At 41.7% G+C, this 7358-nt stretch overlaps 1 long non-coding RNA gene across 1 annotated transcript; it reads left to right on the forward strand.

The window, feature by feature from the left end:
* The first annotated feature begins 3995 nt into the window (after positions 1-3995).
* LOC118172178 lies at positions 3996-4872 on the forward strand. Its single transcript, XR_004753583.1, has 2 exons — positions 3996-4206; positions 4774-4872. It is a non-coding gene; the product is annotated as an uncharacterized LOC118172178 (long non-coding RNA).
* The last annotated feature ends 2486 nt before the right edge of the window (positions 4873-7358 follow it).

Here is a 7358-nt window from a genome sequence, read left to right on the forward strand (position 1 = left end):
AAAAAAAAAAAAAAAAAAAAAAAAAAAAAAAAAAAAAAAAAAAAAGCATATGGGCATCTGGAAAGGGAAGTTAAGAAGTTTGACCTTGCCATAGGATGAAAGAAAAAGAGGAGTGCAAAGGATGTCTGGAAGAAAAGCACAAGAGGCTGAGGAAAGTGATTTGTCATTTGGTTTTGGGATGGGTGACAGATGGGAGGCTGCGGTGAGGAAGGGGACACAGCAAGAAGGGGACGGGGCATGCAGCTGACCAAGAGGACCTCAGAGGGGTGGCGGAGGGAAGGTGACAGGCGGTGCGGGCTGGGGGAGCCGGGGGCGGCTGCCAGCCCATGTGGGTGATGGGTGGCGAGGTCAGCAGTGATATTGTCAGGCACGGCAGCCGACGGGAGTGGGATATAGGCAGCAGGGGGGCAGAAAGAGCTCTCAGCCCCCACCGCCGCCGTGGGAGGGGTGAGCTCAGTTTTGATTTCTCCGTGCAGTTCCTCAAAAGCTGGGGCCATCTGGACACAGTCCTGTCCCTCATACAAGCTGTCAGCAGCACTGAGGGATTGCTCTGGCAGCCAGGACTCGCTGGCGCATCCGAGAGCCTCCGTGCTCATGGCCAGGAGGGCAGATGGCACCGGATCCACTACAGTGGCTTTGCACCACCTGGTGCCCCTGTTCAGGAGCATCCTGCAGAGCCAGGTGAGCCTGGCTTTGGGCACCGTGGTGTCACTCAGACGGATGGTGCAGGGCCACCCTGCCACTCCGTGACCAGCAGACTCCTGAACACCTTCAAGAACACGAGCCCTGGTGCAAACGGCCACCATGGCCGCGCTTCTCTTCAGCTGGCCTTATATCGGGCATTACCAAAGCAACAGCCTGAGGTGGGTGACAAAGCAAAACAGTGAGAACTCAGCTGCTACAATGCCTGCAAAATGATATATGTGTGCAGCGATCAATTTCTTCAACCCCCTCTCCTCAGCACTTGCCTTGCTCAGGGTAGACCTGATGCAGTAATTAAAATTCGGGACTGGTGTTTTGAGTTGCTCAAGCAATGAGCATGAAGAAGAGTCACTGAAAATGTTGATCATTCCTGCTCACACACACCTATACACCTGGCATTTTTTTTTTTTTTGTTCAGGAAATATTTTATTAGCACTTAACCATACCAGTAACAACGGCAGCTTATTATATCTGATATAAAATTTGTCAGCAAATTAAAAACTTTTGGGTAAGAAAGTGGTGTTGTGTCTTTATTACTGATCTTAGAGCTGTGGAAAATAATGGTGAATATTGCAGCTCTTCAGCTTTCTCTAAAGGCAAACAAAAATACCAAGGTTCTAATAAAGATATAAAATTGTGTTAGAGGAGATAACCTGGGAAGCAAATGGTGACTGTGAACTGGTTCAAGGGTTGGTTCACTCTGGCTGAGGAGCCCTGCCTGTTTCCCCTCTCCTCAGACACTGCCCCCTCACAGAAGCTGGCCCTGGAAGAGGGACGGGGTCATGGTCAGCTCGTCCATCCACAGCTGGAACTGCTGCCAGAGGAGACCCTGAGACTTTTTAACACTTCAGCCTCAGCCAGAGTAGTGGATTGAATCCCATATGTGCATATATTCCTTCTACTGTAGAACATAAATGTCCAAAAATAAATTACATTACTTTTTCAGTTAAACTTTAAGACTTCTCAAGTCTAGATAAGACTTTCTGGTCAAAACCTTTGAGGCATAGATCCTGTTGTAAGAATAAAAAAATGCATGCCTGTAAAGGTATTCACAGGGCAAACAGGAAAGCTAAATGAATGGTTTGAATACACATTTTCTGTGCATCATATATGGGCTCTCTAAGAATTAATTTATTAATCAATTAGTAAGGAGAAGGCAGAAGGAGAAGAAAAAGGAGAAGAAAAAAGACTATAGATTGATATAGTTACAACACTTTTCATTTCATTTTGTTACATATCATGAAAATATAAACAACAAATTCACATGCAAGTAATTAATGAAGTATCTATACACACAATCCATATTGAATTGGTAGAAGGCAAAGAATAGTCCCTACAATGTAGATTGTAGGGACTACGGTGGATGTGCTTTACTCAAAGGAGGCTCCTGCCCATCACCCAGTGCATGATTATACACCCTGCACATTTGGGTCTGCAAGAATGTGACAACGTGGAAATAGATTAAATAAATGATCCGATTTATATATTGCAAGTATCTCTCATGGACCATCCCAAACTTTTCTGGTGGATAGAGAAAAATACTGTCACAATAGCCCTGACACTGTTGCTTGAAAAAGCACTGTATGGTGACTGTGGTTCATGGGAGGGACATGTTAGATGCAAATATTAATAAAGCAGCTACCAATTTAAAACACGTAAACTGCAGAAGAGAGGAAGCCATGGCAAAACCTGTTAGCAATAAAATTGGAAAGAGAAATGTTGCTCACCCAGCTGGTTAAATCACGATGGAGAGTAAAACCAAGAGAAAAGTAAACACCAGATTTAGAAGCACACTCTGTGTATCTGGTGCCACTAAGGAAGATCAGCCTGCAACTGCATTGAAAGTGTCTGGTTTCATTGTGTCCAACATCCATTTGCACAGCGTAGAGACTCTTGGTCACCTCTGCATGTGCAGCAAGCCTGCAGTGACCCGGCTGTACCCCTGCTGGCCCTGCAAAAGGAGAGGACTGGACTTAGACTGTCAGAACAATTCTTCTTGTGCATCCAAGATGTGGCCCCTCTAAGGATCTGGAGATAGCTTTACAGTCATTAGCAAATTAAGTTTCAGGAGTATTAAACGAATACGCAGTGAGTGACCTCAGTGCTCAACATTCATTAATTTCAAAACTGGAGAAGTTTTAAAAACTTTTATCTTTTCCTGATGAGCTCCTACAAACACAACTTTTGGGTGTCCAAGCTCTCATTATAATCAAAGGAGGCCTGTATGTGAAGCAAGAGTACAGTTGTCACTTTGGTTTACTCATGCTTGTCCCAGAAAATGAAGAGAGGCTTTTCTGACTTTCTTTTTTTAATGCATGTGTGCAGTGTGGTTGCGTTGGGAGTTAAACTTCCTATTGTCATGTTGGAAACCCAAACCGTGAATGCAAATCCACTGATGGCTTAGTACCAGGTTTCTGAGTCTCTTTGCAGGGACATCTTTGAGAATTTGGCCCCATGTTGCAGTGATAAAATGACAGATTCCTCTTGTACTTAAATTCTGGTGAGCAGAGTGCCTGGAGGTTTGGCTAGTTTGCCAGGATTAGAGTCTGGGTTTTAAAGACAGTAGCTTATTTTTTTCCCCAAACAGGCATAAAAATAGAGAGATCTTCTTTTAGAGAAAAACAAATCCACAAAGATATGAAAATGTGGAGTTGTCCCATCTGACTGGTGTTCACATGCTCCCAGCTGAGCTGTGATCCCCTTGTTAAACTCCTCTGCAAGAATGTGGGCCTGTTTCCTTCTCTTCTACCATCAATCTGAGCAGACAGCACTTTTAGAGAAGCTCACTTTCACCTTATTTACTTCAGAAATTACACTTAAATTACACTTTCTGTCTCTTACTGATCCTGAGTGAATGCCTTACATGACTTACCACCTCAGGCTCCCGTTAGGGTCAGGTGTGCTGGCTTTCCTTCCCCTGTCCTGCTCTTGAGTTGTTCTGTTGCACAGAAGGGCCTCCTCATGCCAGGGTCAAGTCTACTACCTCCTTCACTTGTTCAAAGATATCCAATTAAATTCAATTTAGTAAGTGACCATTTATATGACATATTTCATCTCTGAAGAGCTAAAAAAATATTATTAATAATTACTGCTCAGAGTGCTCCCAAGAGGCACATTCACACTATCACACCCTCATTCTATTGATATGGAAACTGAGGTGAAATGTTTTATTGCAGGACCACAGACCAAGGTCTTGTCACATTGCTCAGATGAATGCAACACTGTGTGGTTTCCCATGTGGGGCAAAATCTACTCTTGGTTATAGGTGGAGGAATTCCCACGTATCTTTTTGTTTGTTTGTTTTTCTTCCAAATTTCAGCAGAAGAAAGAGCTGAGGCCACAGAGTTGTCAAGTCTTTAAATCTCAGCTTCACCCTTGTGTTTCAATTCATGCTAAAGCCTCAACACCTTTGGCCAAAGTGGAGACTGCATGTGGAGGCAGTGGGACCTTTTGGGCATGGAAACAACAGAGGGACTTCCCGGGGATCTCTGAGTGGGAGCTGTGGTGAGTTCTACTAAGGATGCACGCTGGGATGAGCTGTCCTTGCAGTCATATTCATGTGGCCATACCAGACTTGTGTGATGGGAACCAGCATCTGGGGCCTCTAGAAGCAAGCATGAGCAGAGGAAAGGAGGCTGCATACCTGCTTCTCCACTGGGCATTATGCTTCAAATTCCAGCAAAACTTTTTTCCCTTGGTCTCAAGAGGAAAGCTATACTAGGAGTAGGGTGACATGCCTTGATTTGAGAAATTTAATGCCTTCGAAGAATCTCCAAAGCAAAATTAGCAAATAGAAAAAAAAAAAAAAAAAAAAAAAAAAAAAGCCAAAGCGGGAGACCTATGTATGTAGTTCCAACATCAAAGGAATATTACCTGTTCTTTCATCTGCTTTGCCTCTTGTGAGTCAAAGGTACAACATATTACTGCATATTTTAAGCATTTGCTATTTTGAAAGCTTAAATGCCAGTGTAATTCCCCTAGTGGTAACTCCTGTTGTGCCATTCCAGGCTGGTACTTCCACAGAACGTCTCCTAGTTTTCACATGGTTATCTCCATCTTTGCCTTTGATAGGTTTGTGTCCAATTGCTTCAAGAATTCACTCTGGATTTCAGTTGTTTCCTTTTCCTTGACTGAATGCTTTGAACACACTCTCAAATGAGGTACAGTAATGGCTTTTGTGTGGCATTTTTTATGCCCTACTTTTCCCTGGTTCCCCATCCTTTTCTCTCTCAAGTGTGGGATTATCTGACTCACATCTAGACTCTTGCAGTTCAGAGCAGTCTACAATGTAGCCACCTGGAAAAGAACATTTCTTTCTTCTTCTTTTTTTTTTTTTTTTCTTTTCTTTTTTTTTTTTCTCATGTTTCTTATTTAGCATGAACTTTTCATTTGAGGATTATTGACAAATCTGTTTGGAAAAGATGCATGAAGAAAAACCTTTATGGTCCATCTTGTGGTAAAAAGCGGGTATTTCTTTGCTCATTTGAATGTCAGAGGATTATTTATGCTGGTGCAATGTTTTGAAGAGATAAAATACTCCCCACTGTGCTACATGCAAATCTCTGCAATGTAAACATAAATAGTTGTTGCACATGCATAATCAAATACATTTTTATAATTATTGTTGGATAGTTCAGTCCTCTAGTAGCATCATCTGGTGTAAATCAGCGTAGATCTACTGAAGCCTGCAAAGCCCCTACCGATTTGTACCAGATGGGACTCAAACTCTTCACTCTAAGTTTAGTCCTTCTAGGGAAAAAAAAAAAAAAAAAAAAAAAAAAAAAAAAAAAAAAGGCAAAAGCCTGATAGTACTTGAAAATGAGGTTCTTTGTTAATTCATGGAAAGCTAGTAGAGCAAGAGTGGCAGGGACTTTTCTGGATCCGTGTGTATACCTCAGCCCTTATCTAGGGAGAACATTTCTGCGATGAGGGAAAGCAGGAAAGCACGGGGTTTTGTGCCAAGTCAGCTCCTGGCCTGCTGCGCAGACTATCGCAAAGATTTGCCAGATAATGCCATGTATAAAGTGAACTCCTTTCTGCCAGGATTTGGACTAAGACCGCCATCTCTTTAGCATAGGACACCAGACTGCTGCCAGATGCTAAGAATTTTCAGTTGTTCACAACCTGTGCTGCATTTTTAGATACCTAAAGGTGAAGGTCTCAAAATCCAGTTTTCCATCCCCAGAGCGATCTTGTTTCACTGTCATTCAGCATTATCTTTTCTTCAACATTGTGCACAGCACAAAGCACTTTCTAAAGCTATTTTGACACCTGATTCTCCTCCACCTGAAGACAACAACTGCAATCCTTTGGGTGTTCTGTAGGCAAACTTTTCTCCAAGTTAATATAAAATACAATATTTGTTAACATTTATTTTCACAAATAGGTTTAGACTACATTATCCAAATAGCTGCTAATGGAGACTGTCCATGGATGTTCGTGCTATAGATAGATATTTCCAAATCATTGATGCTATTAATTTGCATACACATATTTTATCTAACTGACATGAAGCAAACTTTGTTTGCATAAAACAAGAGGTGAACAATTAGGGAATTTTCCCCCATCATTTGAATGTCGACAGCAAAAATATCCATTAAATACTGAGTTATTGCTCATTACAAGATAAAATAATGGCCACCTAAATTTCATCAAAAAGCAAGATCTTACAGAAGTGAAGAGTATACACACACTATATTCATCTTTCGAATGAATAAAAGATTGCATTACTATAATCAACTCTTTTAGGTTTGTCTGTGAGATTTTTTTCCTGTTGTCTACATTTTCAATGAGGTTCTCCAAAAAAAATGTTGGTTTTATGTAAGCTTGATGTGGAGCAAACTTTTTTGCAAGAAGTATGAGCTACTGTTAGCAGCTACTGAAGAGCTCTAAGTCCGATGTGGGTTTAATGTTGTGATGAGTGCCATGGCAGAACAGTCTAACAATATAAGCCTGTTGGACATGTCGTCTGGGCTGTCACGTTCAATTTGCACATGACCTCCTGGCCAAAAAATGGGAAAGAAGTGGTAGAATGTGGGACTGAAAGCTTATATTATTGCTTTGACAGCTTCACTCATCTAGAAGTAATGCAAAATGCAATTTATATTTATACTCTCTGACCTTCTGTACAGAGAGGGAAACTATCTAATGATGGGCCACGGTAGAAGAGAAAGAAACAGATCTCAATACAGCTGGAATTTGTCTACATTTTTTGCTTTTCAACCATTCAATTACAGTCAAAAGATAAATGAAACATGAAGAGTGCATTGGTTAGGTAGTGACACAATTATTTTTAGTGAGTAGGTTCTGGCTTTGAGCCTTGGCAAAGGTTGCCATGCACGCCTTGTTTCACTAGATACAGATAATCTGCTTGCTCCCACCGGACAAATCCCCTCTGCTCGTAGGTGTGTCATTGTGCCCATCACAGAAGGAGAAGAATGACACCAGCATCTTGGTACCACTCTTCCTGTGCATTTGAATTTCAGAGAGGCTGACGCTCTAATCTTATTAACCACGATAAATCAAGTCAGGCCTAATTGCAGAGGGGACATTATTTGCTTTTGTGGTAAACAGGCACATAGGAAGAAAGCACCACTTTCTTCTCTTCCAAGGAACCAAACACATGTGCTTGTATCTTCTCAAGAAAAAAAAAAAAT

Source organism: Oxyura jamaicensis, chromosome 10 (assembly GCF_011077185.1).
Source record: "Oxyura jamaicensis isolate SHBP4307 breed ruddy duck chromosome 10, BPBGC_Ojam_1.0, whole genome shotgun sequence".
In the NCBI taxonomy this organism is placed as follows: domain Eukaryota; kingdom Metazoa; phylum Chordata; class Aves; order Anseriformes; family Anatidae; genus Oxyura; species Oxyura jamaicensis.